Here is a 19,040-nt window from a genome sequence, read left to right as displayed (position 1 = left end):
GCCAAGGTGTTCTCAAAGATTTACTTGAGATTAGGGTATCAATGGTTGAAGATTAGGGCTTCAGGCATCCCTAAAACAACTTTCAGGACTCGTTATAAGCATTATGAGTTTTTGGTGATGTCTTTTGGCTTGACTAATGCCCCATCAGCTTTCATGAATTTGATGTAAAATGTGTTTCAGTCCTATTTGGATTCTTATGTCATTGTGTTCATTGAAGATATTTTGGTATATTCCCATAGTAGGGAGGAGCACAAGCAGAATTTGAGATTTGTGCTTCCGATTTTAAGGGAGAAGAAGTTGTGTGATAAGCTCTCCAAGTGTATGTTTTGGTTGGACTCTGTGGCGTTCTTTGGCCACATGGTGTCTAGTGATAAGATCAGGGTGGACCCGATGAATATTGAGGCAGTCCAGAGTTGGTCCAAACATTCTACCGCTACAGAGATTTGGAGTTTCTTAGGTTTGGCTGGCTACTACTGTCTCTTTGTAGAGGGATTTTCATCTATTGTAGCTACATTGACTAAGTTGACCCAGAAGGTTACTCCATTTAAATGGTCTGACGAGTGTGAGAAGAGCTTTCAGAAGTGTGCTTTGACTAGAGCTCCAGTTTTGGTGTTACCCGTAGGGTCGGGGTTGCAACTATTTATTGCGATGCTTTGCGTGTTAGTCTTGGTTGTGTGTTGATGCAAGTCAGTAGGGTGATTTCCTATTCTTTGCGCCAGTAGAAGCCCCATGAGAAAAACTATTTGGTATATGATTTGAGTTGACACTAATTGTGCACGTGCTCAAGATTTGGAGGCACTACTTGTATGGCATGTTTTATAAGGTTTACACATATCATTGGAGTCTCCAGTATTTGTTCAAGCAAACAAATTTGAACTTGAAGTTGCGGAGGTGGTTGGAGTTTTTGAAAGATTATGATATCACAATCTTGCATCACCTAGGGAAGGCGAATGTGGTAGCGGGTGCCTTGAGTAGGAAGGCGAATAGTATAAGGAGTTTGGCATTTATTCCAACTGTACAGAGACCTTTGGCTAACAGATTTTTGAGGTTGGATATTGTCGCACCCCGTTTTCTCGCAAAATCGGGTTTCGAAATGTGACAACTCTTTTAAGGAGGCATCAAAAGAGGAGAGTCGCCACCTAACGGTTTAAGGTGTGTTAGGGCACCTATTATGCAAATGACTCTGTTTTACTAATCAACCTCACCAAAGATTGGGTAAGGGCTCAAGTTACCTCAAAGAGAAGGTGTTAGGCACTCCTCGAGGTCCACAACTGTGGGTCCCGGACGAACATAAGATTATGTGGGTTACGATTAAGCTAAGTGATCAAATAAACAAAGGCAATTCAGAAGTCAAAGAACTTTATTACAACATCAGATCTTAGTGCGAGTATAGGGATAAAACTATTTAGATCTAATAACAACATAAAAAGAGGAGGGGGGTCCTAAGTTTTTTAGCCTAAAAGATCACCCCGTGCAACATAAATAATACTTCGTAACTCCCTCAAGATGGGGTGTTACTCACATTATTCAGCGGGCACAAACTATCATCTCCTGCTACCTGATTACTATGTTAAAGTTGTTACCTAAAGCGCACTAATTCAATTATAAGTCATACCTTATGCGTGCACTACCCGTCCCATACTTATGGTCCATGAGGGAATTGGACCTTTATTTAGGCTGGTTCTAGACTTAAACTTAAGCTGCTCAAAATGATAAAGCCAGGCGACATACAAAACACATTGGACTTCAAATATGGCAATAAAGGAGGCTCAAGTTTGCCTCCGCACTTAAGCAGTAAATGCACGCAAACACATATGCCAATTAGGAATCTTCAGAATCCTATAGACATGATTTCTAGGCAATCAAAGCATGCAAGTAATTTTGGATGCAGGATATAGCTTATAGATATAATCATGTGGGTATTATAAGTTAATTTTTGAGAGTTTTAAGTTACCAATGCTATATGTGCGATGCCTAAGTGATCTACGCAGTTGGGTAAAACAGAATCTGCTAGGGAAAGAGTCCCAGAATTATTCATACGACGTGCATGAAGTAGTGTTTGAATGGTCTAGCATTAACCAATTATAACGAGCAATTATTTCCTATAGACAGGATCTCTAATGCACAGTACTTCAGAGCTTGTTTTATTTATACTTATTTATACTTAGTCCCATAAACAAGATTTCTAATGATCAATGTGGTACAATAGCAAATGAAGTGATCAAAACTCCTATAGGCATACTTTCTAGTGAATAACTGAAGTGAATTGAAGGAAAATTCATCTGTTCCTATAGGCAGGTTTCTAGTATATTCGAAAGTAATCATGCAAGTTGAAGGGGTGCTCACTTCCTATAGGCATGATGTCTATAAACACGTAGCAGTAGACATAGCATTTGAACTCATGTTTAATGGTAAGCAGGTAGTGTGTGTGTGCTTCTCCTAATGTCATGATCTCTACAGTGCTCATGCAACACATATAGCAAACACATTATCAAGTCCTATAGGCATGTCCTTTACCCATCCTGCATATTGAATTTTACCCATTCCCTTTTTACTAACACCCCAATTGTTTATACAAAGGTTATTACAGGCCCAATAATGAGTAAAAGTGACAGTGTTACATAACAATGATAAGAGGCCCACAACAGGCCTAATAAATACCCCAGCGTTACTTGGGCCTTCAATTGCTCTTACACAGCCTACCCAGGCCTTCAACAAAGAGGAGTCTAGAACCAGTTTACTCAACCATGGCACCAAGTGTTGCACCATTTAAATCAGCCAATTCAAGTACACAACACATAACAGGGGGAAGTAGAGTGAATAGGAACAGTTTGAGATTGAGGGAGTGACTAAGGACCAAGCCATAGTGTGTCAGAGTTCACAAGGGTCTCAATTGGACCCCGAGCAGTGATCACACTAGGGATGACAACAATAGAACCTAGATAGCCTTGGCTTTCAGCCGGCTAAGAATGAGAATTCAGAATAGCATGAGTAGCAAGTAAGGAGAGTGGATAGTGATAGAGGGACAGAAATCAAGTAATACACCAAGTTGAGCATACATAACAACTAGTCAAGCAGGCCAGCAGGTTCAGCAGGATTTCACACATAGTAAAGTACTACATAGATAACCTCATATTGAAAGAATTAGGGGAAGAACAGGTTTACAGGCATACATAGATTGTCATGTACAGATGCATGAAGTCAAACTAGTTGAGACCTAAAGATCCAAATTAAGTTAAGTATACATCCCAGTGCCATGTTAATCAGTATGTAGACATGATGGGGGGACACATTGTGATGTTTACTGAATGGACAGGGTAGCAAATGAGCCAAAGGCATACTGGGGAAACATATTAGCATAGATGAACGGTCATAGTTGATTAAAAAATGGAGTATTTATCTTAAAATCAGGATAGCAAGGAAACATATTTAGAGCAAACTTTGAAGCAGTATTCCATATAGTTGGGACTAATACACAAAGAGAAGGCAGACAGACACAAGACTTAGCACTAAAGGATTCATGTGGGGGTGGCTTCCATAGAGTTGGGGTGGTATCTGTTACACCCCATGTTTTTGTACGTAAAAGTACGCCATAAGTAAATTGATGATAGATCGGAAATAAGACATTACATCCTACATTTTTCGTACGTTAAAGTTTCGTCGTAAGTTAATTGACATAAGTTCGGGAATGAGATTATTCTAAGATTATAAGCATTATGCTAATTGAAACAAGTGATGAGTAAATTCGTGAAGGTGAGAGGGTAAGCAAATCGAAGAAAATGATTTTCATCGAAGTTTGACATTTTGGGATAAAATACGGCCCGAGCTAAAATACCCGGTATTTATGGACTAATACCATACAAGGTCTGTTAAAAGTGAGTAGTATTTTAAGTAAGTTGAGATAATTCTTAATTATGTGGGTAATTGGTTAATTATTGAATAATGGGATATTATCTAAATTATTGGATAAAGGTTAAAATTCCCCAACGTGGAAGCCCACCCTTCAAACTAATGACTCTTAACTCAAATTGAAAGGTGGCAAATTAATGTTATGTGGATAAGCCACCACATGAAGTGGGCCCACACCTATTCAAACACATTTCTTCATTACGTGTTGCAACATACTTAGAAATTGTGACCATTTTGCTTTATTTTGTCTTTCAAATTTTCAAGTGATCAAAATATAGTGCTCTTTCCATTACAAAGACACATTAGAATATATCAAAAGAACACATAACATCTTCCTACTACAATACCAAATTACACACGATGGAGCACTTGGTAGGCATCTGGTCGTTACGTGTTTCATTGCAAAAGATGGTGTTAAAGGGATTGTCAAGAGAATCGGTTCAGGTATGTTAAGGCTATCCCTTCTTTTCTTTTGGCGTGATCCAAATAATACAAATAAAACGAGCAAAATATGCAACTTTCATAAATGACTCTATTTATAGAAATACTATGGGTGTCTATATTCGTGATTTCCCATGTGAATTATTGTTATATCTTCTGTTCATGGGTCTCAGAAAAATATGTATTTGATAAAAAAGGCATATTAATTTTTATGACATTCCGAGAAATCTTATTAACGTAATTCTTATGCATTTCATGCATTTATACATGTACATTGACCCATGACCAGATGGCGTTACATACACGTATATTATATGTATATGGGATATGGGAAAAGGTTATGGCGTTATATACGCACCACCACCTGATTAGCTGGTATACGTTGATGATTTGCCCACAGTGGCCGAAATGATATGATGGGATGCCCTCAGAGGCTTGATGATGTTATGAATGCATATACCTATGCATGGTATGACATTTATACGCATATGCATGACATTATAAAAATAAAATGATTCACAGAGCTATGCAGACTTACATGTCGAGTCTTTTACTCCATGTTTCTCTCATGTCTATTATTTACTGATTTTCATTCCTTATATACTAGGTACATTATTTGTACTGACGTCCCTTTTGCCTAAGGGACGCTGCGTTTCATGCTCGCAGGTCTCGATAGACAGGTCGAGAGTCCTCCAAGTAAGCGATTAGCTTAGCGAAAGATATTGGTGCACTCCATTTGCTCCGGAGTTGCTTGTTTGGTCAGTATGATTTAGATGTGTATTGTTTGGTATGGCGGGGCTCTGTCCCGACCTTTATGACAATTATGTATTCTTAGAGGCTTGTCGACAGATGTCATGTATATGAAAGGTTGTATGGACTTATCGGCCTATGTTTAATGTACGAGTGATCGTTTTGGGTCTTATAGGCCGATATGTCATATGTATAAGTTTATTCCCTCATGCTTTACTTTGGTTCATTTACCTATGATGGAATGATATGAAAGATAAGTTATGTTGGTACTCGGTTGAGTAACATACCGGGTGCCTGTCGCGACCCATCGATTTGGGTCGTGACTATCCAAAACAAAATATGCAAAAATTTTGTAACTAACATCATATGGTCACAGTAGTCAGATTCATATCAAAATGGACTTGCATTGAAACTCAAAACTGAACATATTCAGATGCTAGAGGTACTGAACTCATTCTAGAAAAAAACAAAGGACCAACATAGAAGTGCAAACCGTAGTGAAGATTACAGATTAGCCTAATACAAACTAAGGACAAAGCAGTAAACTATCTCACGCGTTCAACTAACACAAAATGACAAAGAGTATTGAGCTTTATCATAGTAGTGCGATATTAGAGACTCGTAATTAAATCATGCTTATGTAATTCAAACACATATAGGCATGCAAAAGGAAAGAAAGAAATTTAACATTGCGAGGGTTAAAAGCACTAACAAGTAGCAAAATAAAAAAGGTAATAAAGAGCGTAATAGCAAGAACCCCAGATCTCCGATGCTTCAGAGTTCACAAGAGCCTCGAGAATGGGCTCCGAGCAGTGCTTGCACCAGAGGAGGTCATTTAATGGCCTTGGCTTTCAGCCGACCAAGAATCAGAGTATAGAACAAGATAATAAGAGAGAACAATAGAGTAATAGCTTCGATTTTTAGTGAATTCGGGTGAAGAAATTTGTCTTAAAGGGGAATATGGAGGGGTTTATATAGTAGTAGGAATTGAACGAACAAACATGGAAAATAGTCAATCAAGCACAAATAAGAAAAGAAACTATCACATGCAATCACAAATAGAACGGGTTAAAGGAAAAGTATAAAATTCCGAACCCTAATTCGACATAAATCAAGGAATCGACCAAAGGTTTCGGTGAACCGACTTCATATCGCCTTGCCATGAATGTATATAGATGGAATAATGTTTAGATCTTGAAGATTGAAGTCGGTTTTCACCTGATTCAGGCCTAGTACTTGCCATAAATAGGCAAGTACTAAGTGATACCAAAAATCGTGTAAGTAACACAGAGATGGAGCAGATATGGCAGGCAAATTGTGGAGAGATTCCATATTAGAACTGGAGTTGGGAGATTTAGAAGAGGCGACTGCTAGGGTTTGAGGGAAATATAGCGGCGGTCTTTAGGGAAATGGGGATTAGGGTTAGAGGGTGAGGGGTAATATAAAACGGGTAGGTTAATTATGGGCCGTTGATCATTTGAAATCAACGGCCAGGATCACAAGGGAAATGGGGCGGGTTATTTGAGACGGGTTCCGTCAGGGTTTGAGACTAAGGATCATTTGGCTTTGGGCTGGGATGGACTAGGCTAAGGTTTGGGTTGTTTTGGGCCACCAATGTGGTCCAAAATTGATTAGAATGGGCTATTATTTAAATACCTAAAATTTGTCAAAATGATTTATAAAACAAATGCTTAATAAATAAATAAAAATATTATGTATGCACTGAAATGCTTAAAATAATAATTTAGTATTATAAAAATATAAAATATGCTGTTTTGACATAAATAATATAAAATAAAGAGCCCTTATGTATGAATATAGGCCATTATTGCAAAATTGGATAAATAGCTTTAAAATGCTACTGTAATTATATGGAATGAAATAAAATATTTGAAACATATATCATAGGTGCAAAAATAATTACTTTAGGTAACTAAATCATCACAAAATAATTTAAAAGGATAATTTAAATACAAGGAAAAATTAATTTAAAGCTCTAACAATTATGAACAATTATAGAAAATGCTTGTATAGGTTTGTATACTAAATAATGATGCAAATATGCTATTTTGAAGGTATATATATAATTTGGAAAATATGAGGGCAAAATTGGGTATCAACAGATATTATTGAGCCTAGTAGAGTTCTTGCATGTGTTGTTGCACAGTCATCCTTATTTGAGTTCATTAAGGCTCATCACTACGACGATCCCCGTTTGCTTATCCTTAAGGATACGATGTAGCGAGGTGGTGCTAAGGAGGTGACTATTTGTGATCATAGTGTTTTACAAATTCAAGCTTGGATTTGTGTTCACAATGTAGATAGCTTGAGGGAGTTGATTCTTGAGGAGGCTCATAGTTCGTGGTATTCTGTTCAACCAGGTGCTACAAAGATGTACTCTGATTTGAAGCAGTATTATTGGTGGCGAAGGATGAAGAAGGACATTATTGGGCATGTGTCGCGGTGTTTGAATTGCAACCAAGTTAAGTATGAGCATTAGAAACTAGGTAGTTTGCTTTAGAGGATTGATAAACCAGAGTAGAAGTGGGAGCGCATTACCATGGACTTTGTGGTAGGATTTCCATGGACTTTGAGGAGATTTGACGTTGTTTGGGTCATTGTGGACCGACCGACCAAATCTGTGCATTTCATTCCAATTATGACTTCTATGTTCTAACACTTCAAAGAAGTTGGCTAAGATCTATATCATAGAGATTGTCTGCTTGCATGGTGTGCCTATTTTTATCATCTCCGATCGAGGAACTCGGTTTACATCGCCCTTTTGGAGAGCCATTCTACTCGAGTTAGGCACGTAGGTTGAGCTGAGCACTGCATTTTACCCTCACACGAATGGACAGTCCAAGCGGACCATTCAGGTTTTGGAGGACATATTGAGGGCATGTGTTATTGATTTCGGAGGACAGTGGGATCAGTTTCTACCCTCAGCGTAGTTTGAATACAACAACAACTATCACTTTAGTATCCAGATAGCTCTGTATGTGGTATTATATGGGAGGCGATGCCTTTCTCCAATGGGTTGGTTTGATCCTGGTGGGCTAGGTTGCTGGGTATATATTTCGTTCGTTATGCTTTGGAGGTGAAATTAATCTAGGAGCGTCTTCGTACATCACAATCAAGGCAAAAGAGTTATGCTGATAGAGAAGTTTGTGTGGCTTTCATAGAGAGTGAGAAGGTTCTTCTTCGAGTTTTTCCTAGAAAGGCGTGATGATATTTGGGAAGAAGGGTAAGTTGATCCCTCAGTATATTGGTCTATTTAAGGTGTTAGAGAGAGTTGGTGAGGTGGCCTACAAACTTGCTTTGCCACCTAGCTTGTCGAGAGTTCATCCGGTGTTTCATGTTTCTATGCTTCAGATATATTATGAGGATCAGTCTGTGTTGGATTTCAATTTCTTGCAGTTGGATGAGAATTTGACCTACGAAGAAGAGCCGGTGGCCATTTTGGATAAGCAGGTTTGAAAGTTGAGGTCTCAAGATATTGCATCAGTCAAGGTTTAGTGGATAGGTTAGTTTGTCTAGGAGGCAAATTGGGAGACCGATCATGCTATGCAGAATAAATATTCTCATCTTTTTGACATCCCAGGTATGATTCTAAACCCGTTAGAGGACAAATATTTGTTTAAGATGGAGAGAATGTAACGACCTGATCAGTTGTGTGTGTTTGAGTCCCGTTTTCCTGTTTGATGCTTCATGTATGCTTTCGTGTTATTATTTTACTTGCGGGAATGGTTGGCTTAGTTTCGAGAAGGTTTGAGAGTGAATTGGAACACTTGGTTCCATTATTGGAATCTTCGGTTGTAAGAGTTAACCAAGGTTTGACTTTCGAGTAGATGACCTCGGAGTGGTAATTTGATGGTTCGAATAAGTTCGTATGGTGATTTTGGACTTAGGTGTAATTTCAGATTTGGATTTGGACGTTCCTAGGATGTTTTGGCTCTATTTGCCGAAAGTTGGCAATTTGGGAGTTTGGAAAGTTCATAGGTTTGGTCAGAAGTTAACTTTGATGGTATCAGACTCAAATTGATATTTCAGGACTTGGAATAGATTCATTCAGTGCTTTGGAATCCGAAATATTTAGGCATGAATTGGACCTGTTTGGCTAAGTTGGAAGTTTTGAAGTTAAGAGACGTATATTGATCATCGATTCTTGGTTTTGATGTTACTTTTGGTGTTTTGAGCATTTGGATAAGTTTAGATAATATATTCGGACTTGTTGGTATGATTGGACGGGGTTCCGGAGGGCTTGAGAGTCACGACCCCAACCAGAGAGCCGCGACGGGCACCCGGGCCTTACTTGCCGAGCACCAACGTAACGTATCCTTAACCATACTATCATGCGTAAATAGGATAGAAGGGCCTTCACAAGAAGCTTGAACATAACATAAAGAATACTCGACAAAGGACAACCCCAAAATGATATACATGAGATATACGGGCCTAAAAGGCAGAGCAAAACATCTATACACCTGAGATCTGTCTACAAGCCTCTAAGGAGTACATAAACATCATAAGGTTGGGACATGACCCGTCCATTCCCATAAACATATGTACATAAGTTTACTGACTCAAAAGGCAACTCCGGAACAAGTGGAGTGCAACAATACCTTTCGTTTAGCTGATACCCCACTGGAAGGACCAGTAACATGTGTATTGGGACCTGTGGGCATGAAACACAGCGTCCCCAGGCAAAAGGAACGTTAGTATAAAAACAGTACCGAGTATGTAAGGAATAAAATAACATAAGGAGAGATATCGATGTAAAATAGGAATAAGAAACTTAACTTTGGCTCTATATTACCACTGAGGGCCATGATATGCATAAATAGAGTATATATTCTCATATAGTGACATCATCATATAAGATATATACGCACATATAGCACTGTCAGGATTTTGTGGGCATCATCATCATTATCATAATATCCACCTAATCAGGGGTGTGTCTGTAGCGTCGTCATACCATATATATGCATATATAACGCCATCGGAGCAACACACGGACTCATGATATCATTATATATATATATATATATATATATATATATATATATATATATATATATATATATATATACACACACACACACACATGTGCAAGAGCCATAATGAGACATTATGAACTTATCAGAGTGACGTAAGGTCGTTACACCTCTGATTATCATTATGGAACTAATATCGTCAATATATGATGTCATAAGATGCAGAAAATTCCATCAACATGTGCCTTATATGAGATGCCAAGAATCAGAACATAAACATGATCATATACTTTTAGTTGGAATGAAGAACTTGCACATTTTCTAGCTACTAAGAATATAACCTTATTGGAAGGGCATTCGTTTAAGTTACGTTCGTTCGGAATTATGCCAAAAGAAAAGAAGAATGTGCCTTAAAATACCTCTATCATTTACTTACTCAACATAATATGATCATAGCCCTTCAATCTACAATATTAACGAAGGGGTTAAGGTTAAACCATGGAAAGACTTAAACACACTACTTAGCTTGTAGTTCATTTTTAGAAAATTGGGCAGCACTTCCCCTATGTCTTTCACTTCCTTCAAATCAACAATAAAAACAACAAGAACAACATCATCAACAACATATCCAATCTACTACATCAAGAACCAGCCCAAAACCTAGCACAAAACAAAAACTTTAAAAATATTGCAATATGCACTAGCACCTCAACAATAACTTTCAACCATTATTTCTCAAGTTTCTTTATCATATGAGCTACTGAGGAATTAAATTAGTCCAAGCCTATGTAGAAGAGGATAAAACTTACCTTATAACACAAGACCATCCTTAAACTTGACCTTACTTCCCAAGGAAGAAACCTTTAAATCACCAATAACAAGGAATTACTTGGTTCTACTAGTTCCGCAAGATTTTCAACGTTTTTGTGTTTTTTCCCTTTGGTTTTTCTCTAGAACCATGTGAGAGCTATACTATTACCTTAAACAACAAGAATCAATCCAAAGCTGAAAATTACTTCACTTGGAAAAATCCTCTAAAACAGCCACAAGATGAAGAACTACGATCTAGCAAGCACCATGAGATTTCTACCCTTGGATTCACGTTTTTATCTTTGGTTTTCACTCTTGAATCATGGAGAATATTTTGTGAGTGTTTTGGGGGAGTATAGGGTCTGTTTAGGTTGTGTCACGATACAAAATCCACCTAGTCATGATGGCACCAAACCCCAGTACTAAGTAAGCCAAACATAGAATGATGTAACTCAAGTGAAAAAAATCAATAACAACAAGAATGAAATAGCTAAATTCTATACAACTTCCCAAAGACTGGTAATATAAGTCATGAGCTGCTATGATTTAGATTTACAAGACCAATATAAAGAATAAATACAATATATATTTGAATTTTACCTAAAAAGAATTAAAATCCTAAACTACCACAAAGGAAAGATAGCTTGAATCTGTAATGCGGGTACGTCTTCAATGCAACGCTTCGTCTTCCACAACTACATAGCTCCAAGATCTGCACGCAAGGAGTAGAAGTGTAGTATGAGTATAACCGACCCCGGGTACTCAGTATCTTGACTAGCCTCGGTAAAATAGTAACGAAGCTTTTAGTTAAAATATACTCACTTAGTATTTTACCTGTGTATATGATAGGCAGAAAGAGAAATACGAGAAAGAAACACGAATAACCACGTAATAGATGAAAAAAGAAAACAAATGATAGAGGGCCCCAAAATATCATCACTTCTCAGTCTCACAACATAATACGATAATAAAAATCAACAGAGAAGAATAACCATAATACATCTTGTCCATTGCAGCGTGCAACCGGATCCCATATCTCATATCACAACCGTTGTGGAGTGTAACCCGTTCCCATATATAATATAAATACCGCTGCAACGTGTAACCTGATCCTATATCTCATATCAATACCGTTGTGGTGTGCAACCCGATCCCATATATAATATCAATATCGTTACAGCGTGCAAACTGATCCTATATATAATATCAATATCGTTGCGCCGTGCAACCCAATCCCATATCTCTTATCAATACTATTGCGGCGTGCAACTCGATCACATATATAATATCAATACCGTTGCGGGGTGCAATCTGATCCCATGTATAATATCAATACCGCTGGGAAATCCGAACCCTTATATAACATATAATAAGTTCATACAAAACTACTCTACAATAATCAAGCAGGGGAAATTTGCAACTTAACATCAAGAAAACTAATACGCGAAATTCAACTAGGACTACGAACTCAAACAAAGTAAAATAAGCAATACAACACTCCAGAGCTAGTCTTCCACATACAAAGTCAAGGCTTCCGCAAAGCATAAGCACATAATCAATGTAGAAGTTACCTAATCCGGCTAAGCAGAGAAGTGTAGGACATGAAATGAGAAAACAAGTATGGCAAGTAAGAAAAGGTATAGAGTAAAGGTGCATAATAAGTGAATTAATATAACAAGTGGAGGCAAGTAGTAAGTAAAGGCATATAGTAAGTGTAGGCATGTAACATGCCAAGGCAGCTAATAAGTAAATCACATAAAAAATAGAGGAATGTAACATGTACGAGATAATAACAAGTAAGGGAAGGAATTCGAAGAGGACATGTAGCAGAAGTAAATCAAGTAAAAGCATAATAGTAACAGTAACAGACAAGGTAGAAACATATATATAACAATAGCAGGACAAATTGGAAACACAAAGGTAACTACACAAGGAACACAAATGTGAAAGTAACGTACAAAATAACAAGCATTAATAGAAACCAAAGTAGAGAGCATGTAAGTGTTTATCGAACGGGTGATCATAAAAAAAATCCAACTCCCATTCTTCTCACACGGTAATAACCAACCGGCCAATTTTATTTCACACCACACGGCAATACTCATCGTGCCAACATCATATCAATCGAACGAAAATACCCATCGTGCCAAACATGGTCCTACGTAACCAATCATCATCTCTTATTACGGATAATGAAGCTCAAGTAGCAAAACAATAAAATGAATAGATGGGTGTTCATGATTCTACGGTCAAATTAAGTATGTGAATTGTCTCAAGAGTAGCATATTAAGCCCTTTCAAGATGTCATATGTTCTAACATGGTTTCTAACACAGTTAATTAAATTCACTAGTCATAGAATTAAATGAAGCATAAGTCGAGGGAAGCATCAAGTTCAAGAAGACACAAAGAAGCAAATAATTCCCCCGCCCGAGCATGAAAAACCCTGACACATGCATATACGCTTGTCACCTCACATATGCATTACCTCCGCATGTATCAAACAATATCATTTAGTAGGAAAAATTCCCTCAATAAAGTTAGGCAAGACACTTACCTCTATCCGGAACAATTCCACAGTCCAGTACAGTCTCCCTTAGAAATACTCATCAAAACGATCAAAACCTAGTCAAATATCATCGAAGGAAGTAAAACAATGCTAAAGGAAACAACCCCAATAAATAGAGGTTCAATCTTTGACAAAATCCCAAAGTCAACGAAAAGTCAACCTAGGCCCACATGGTCCAAATCCAAAACCGAGACAAAATTCCCATCACCCATAACCCTACGTGTCCAAATATATAATTTGTTTGGAAATTTGACCTCAATTTGAGGTCTAAATCTCAATTTTACAAATATCCTTAAATTCTACCAAAAACTCCCAATTTATACTTTTCAACTACTAGATTTAAGGATAAAAATCTATGGGTTATGAAAATAACTCAAAATTAGATGAAAGTCACTAACCAATGAAGCTAGGACAAAAATCTCTCTAGTCTATGATCTAGGTACTCAAATATGGTGAAAGATGGTCAAATCCCAATTTTCAGCTTTTTAAATACCTGGGCGTCAGGTGCTCTTCGCATTCGTGAAGCACCTACCGCATTCGCAAAGTACACAGGCCAACTGCCCATCGTATTCGTGAGGTCTGCATCACTTTTGTGAAGGCATCACTCACAGACAAGCCTCCGCGTACGCATTCACGAGGTCGCGTTTGCGATGAAGGACTCATCTGCCTTCCCCAAAGATCCCAAGTCTATGCATTCGCGTGAGGGCTTCCGCATTCGCGAAGGATAGTCACCCCAAGACTTCGCCTTCGTGAGATGCTCCTTGAATTTGATTACAGTGACATGCCCCTGTCCTAAATTTCCCCTTCCCGATCGCGATAGAGGCTTCGTGATCGCAAAGCACAAAGATACACCAAAAAACCAGCTAACTCTACAAGGCTAAAAATGATCTGAAATCAATGAGAAACTCATCCTGTAAGGTCCCGTAAATATTTCCTAATGATGTAAGATTTTAAAGTGCGCCAACTGTATTTGGGAATAACATATTTTAGTATTAAAGGAGACCTATGGGGTAGAGCCACATCATTTTTATTTGATAATGTATGTTTAAGGTCTGTTGGAACATACTAAGGAGTTTTGTGAATGGCAAGAACTTGTATGGAACAAGTTGGATACATTAAATGGAAAGGATTTTTCAATTGGCACAAGACCAACTTCAAATGAATAGAACTCCCTCAATATAAAGACTTAGGAGGTTATCTACCTATCAAATTAAAGCCCTTTGAGTTAGTTTTCAAAGCATCAAACCGTTTGTCATTTAGATATTTCTACAGAATGTTATGGCCTTTTTATCGGACCTATGCCATATGCGCGACCACGCATATTTGAGGGTATTCTGCCTCAGGTGGGCGACCGCGCACGTAGGAGCCCTAAAAATACCCCCTAGGCCGGGAGAGAGAGTGGCTAAGTCATTTTCTCAATACTAAGGCTTTCTCTCCATCACACATCCGGCTAAGGCTTCCAATACACACCTAAGGTGAGTTTTTAAGTGTGTTTTTATGATGATTTCACTTCTCAATCACTAGTTACAACAAGGTTTTAATTGGATTCCATAAGATTTCTTCCAAATATCAAGAATACCCCAAAAGTTGTCTTTCAAGATTTGGTCTACAAGAGGTATATCAACCATCTCCAACTAATCTATGGTGATTATATATGTATGAAATATGTGTTATAACTTATGGTATGGTGATTGGAAGCCATAAGTTCTGAATTTAAATACATAACCATTTTAGAGATTGAAATGTCATTATTTGATGGAATTTTGTTGGTTGGGTGTGAATGGATGGTCATCTATGTGATGTTGGAAGTTAAGAATTGTTTAATAATGATTGTGGGATAAATTATTGGTAAATGATAGTAGTTGGATGAACTAATTCTATGGTTAAGATATGTAGAGATTCATGCCTACTAGGTGTTTGATAAACTGCCTAAATGGCCTAAATTATGGAATTTGTTACTAATATTGGTCCCATTGGAAGTTGTTATTATATATTGAAGTTGCTTACTGTAGTGGATCATTGTAGTATCATTAAGGGACGGATTTGAGGTATGTTGGCTAAACTACTCTCTTAGAATTGAATTCTATGATGTTTCCGTAAGTTTCAAGCATGGTTGACTCAAGTTCCTAATTCCTATGTTCCGAGTTATTCCTTATAAACTTGATTATTCTGAATGAGCCTTATGTAGAAAGATATATGTTCGAAGTACGGATTGTGTATTAAAATGTTATGGCTTTGAGTCGTGTTCCAAATGAAATCCAGTATGTCAAATTGTGTGAGAAAAACCCGATATGCTTAAGACTCTTAATTGCTCATATGTGTACTTAAAGTCTTGATTGAAAATGCCTTGTTGTTGATAATCTATAAAGATACTCGAAATTAAAAGAAGTGAGTTGAAGATATAAAGTGTGGTCAACGTGCCAAGACTGAAAGTTATACTTGTGGACAATGGTGCCAATGAAATGAAATGATGTGATAAAGATTATGAAATGAACTTTGATTCAACTGCTCCAAAATTGACTTTGAAAATAGATAAGCTTAAAAGCTTATTAACTGAAGTGATGCCCATATGTGGCAATTTTAACTAATGCTAAGCTTTGTAAGTAGTTTCGATTTGTTTTGCGTTCTTACATATTCGTGAGTTGGAATTGTGTATTGCCCATTTTGGGGAAAAGTATTTCAAGAATAAATGGTGTGTTACTTGTTTATGATTTTAACTTGCGCATCGATTGCCAATAATTTATTCCATTTCTTGGAAAGAAATCCATTATGTTTAAAGTCTTCATTACTAATGAACCTAAAGTTGTGATTTACGGAATATTCTATTTGTTGATATTTATGATGATGATCCATGAAAGGAAAAAAATTAAAGTATGGAATATGAAATACGGCCATTGTGCCATGAATGAAGAATCATATATATGGCCAAGAGAGCCAATGAAATAATGATGTTGAAAGTTGTTGAAAGTGCCAATGGGGCTATATACGGTATGAAAGGTTATGAGGTAAATGCATTTGTATTGTTGTTTCCTTTGTAAGAAAATCAAAAATATTTTTGGGAGTATCGATAGTCACCGAGGAAGGGTGGGTTGAAATAACCTAACCCCGAAACTACACGTGCCAGTGTAGGAGTGGATTGTAATTATTTCCCTTATTTGGGATGAGATTGATGTGATAAAATTATTCCCCTTATTTGGGATGAGATTGATACGAGAAAATTATTCCCCTTAATTGGGATGAGATGATTGATAGAAAAGGACGATGCCGATCCACACCGCATTGTGGTGAGATAGCCTAGACGATCGGGTCGTGATCGAACACCATGCCGCACACATGGTGGTGATTGTACAGGAAATTGTAATTAAATTGTGAGCCGATCCACACCGCATTGTGGTGAGATAGCCTAGACGATCGGGTCGTGATCGGACACCATGCCGCACACATGGTGGTGATTGTACAGGAAATTGTAATTAAATTGTGATTGTGGTTGATGTCTCAGATGAGATGGCCTAGCCGATCGGGTCATGATCGGACACCATGTTGCACACATCGTGGTGATTGTGCTGGAAATTATAATTGAAATTTCAATTGTAGTTGATGTCTCAAGTGAGATGGCCTAGCCGATCAGGTCATGATCGGACTCCGTGCTAAAGGTATAGTGGTATTGGTATTGTGAACATTGGTATTGTGCACGGTGATATTGTGAACAGTGGTATATCGGTGCTAAAGATCTCCTAACCAAAAATAATATTATCATCATATTTTGGAAATTATTATGTTTTTACTTGGCATTTGAATATCATTGATTGTTGATTGTTGTTTCCTTGCTTTTCCCTTTCTTACATTGGCATTCTATTTTGAAAGTGGACAGTTAGCTTTACATACTAGTACTATTCCATATGTTCTAACGTCCCTTTTGCCGGGGGTGCTGCATCTTCAATGGATGCAGGTGGTTCATCAACGGACAAATTTGGTCCTCGTTAGCAGTCACTCTCTATTCATAAGGTTTTGGTGAGCCCTACTCTATTCCGGGGCCTGATGTCATTTGAGTTGTACATTGTGTTTTAAGGTATAGCCGGGGCTTTGTTGCCGGAACTTCCATACTATTCTTCTGTCGTACTTAGAGGCTCCGTAGACATGTTGTGGGTGGTGTATGATGTTGAGAATTGAACTAGATGTGTTGATTTTTTTGGAAAACATGTTTTTCATTATATCTATAAACTTGGAAATTATGAATGAAGCTACTAACGGAAATGAAATGGGAGTTGCTAAGGAAATATTTTCAATGTTTGATTAATGGAGTACATCTCCTCTTTATTCATGGATGAGTTTGGGTAGAAGAAAATCTAACACGCTTGCTTAGCCGGGTTCACTCGGTTGCGCTTCTCGATTTTGGGGCGTGACAAACTTGGTATCAGTGCCTAAGGTTATAAAGTGTCCTAGGATGTCTCGGAGCCATGTCTAGTAGAGTCCTTATTATCGATGTGTTGTTGACCACATCTATAATGAGGAGCCTACTTGGACATTTTGGAATTTCACACTTCTTTGGTACTCCAGATCGTGCGATAGAGCTCAAGATAGAAAGCTAATTTCCTCGTCATGTCTCATTTTCCATATGAGTAACCCACGGGTTCGAAGCAGCGAGGAGGTATTGAAAGAACAAGTTTCTAGGGGAAGTGTCCTTGTTCCTATTAATGTTACCACGCCACCGGAATATGTGGTGGGAGCACCTAAGAAATGAAAGAGGATTATTGGCATCAATAAGCCGGAATATTTGATATGAAAGAAGAGCCACTCGGGTTTATGTTGGATGATTCTTGAAATATGTTATGGTTGAGGAAAGAGGGGGCACAAAAAGAACAAATTCCCTTAAGATGGGTACACCCATCCCGGTTTGCCCGTATGTTGGCGGGAACATTTTGCGTCGTGTTGTGATTATGCTCATGAGCGTGTGAGGGGTGGTTGATTTGGGCAATTCCAAAAGTCCATACAACGAGCTGTTGCAGAGATTGTTAATCCCATAAGGGGTCCTGGAGGAAAGATAGGGGGAATGCTTATGATGTATGCAAAAAGGATAAATATCAGGTATGTGGGGCGAGTCAGTTTAACAGAACTCATCCTCATTGTGTAAGTGTAGGAGATGTCATTCAAGGGTATGTCACTATGGTACCAATGTATGTTACGGATGTTGAGTCAAGGGGAATAAGTTAAGGCACTTCCCCGTCAATCTAAAATCTTCAAGTAAGTCACTCCTTAGTACATCACATGTTAAGGCACTGCACCGTCAATCTAAACACGATCTTAACAAGACTCTGAATCACAAAACATTGCATATACTTACTTTCTAAACGAGACGGATTATTCATGAAGCCACTCTATCAGAAATTCTCTTAATTACAACCGCTTGAGGAATTGAGTTCTATAATAATATCCTTGGAATGAGTTATAACCCTAGTGTAACACCCCGAAAAATTTTGAAGTATTTAAGTGTAAAGCCCCATAAAAGTTCGCAAAGGAATTCAAGGTTTCGTGGTGCCGAAGTAGGCAGAAAAATGCATATCTGCGG

The sequence above is a fragment of the Nicotiana tomentosiformis genome, chromosome 8 (assembly GCF_000390325.3).
Source record: "Nicotiana tomentosiformis chromosome 8, ASM39032v3, whole genome shotgun sequence".
Lineage (NCBI taxonomy): Eukaryota > Viridiplantae > Streptophyta > Magnoliopsida > Solanales > Solanaceae > Nicotiana > Nicotiana tomentosiformis.
This window is presented reverse-complemented; position numbering follows the sequence as displayed.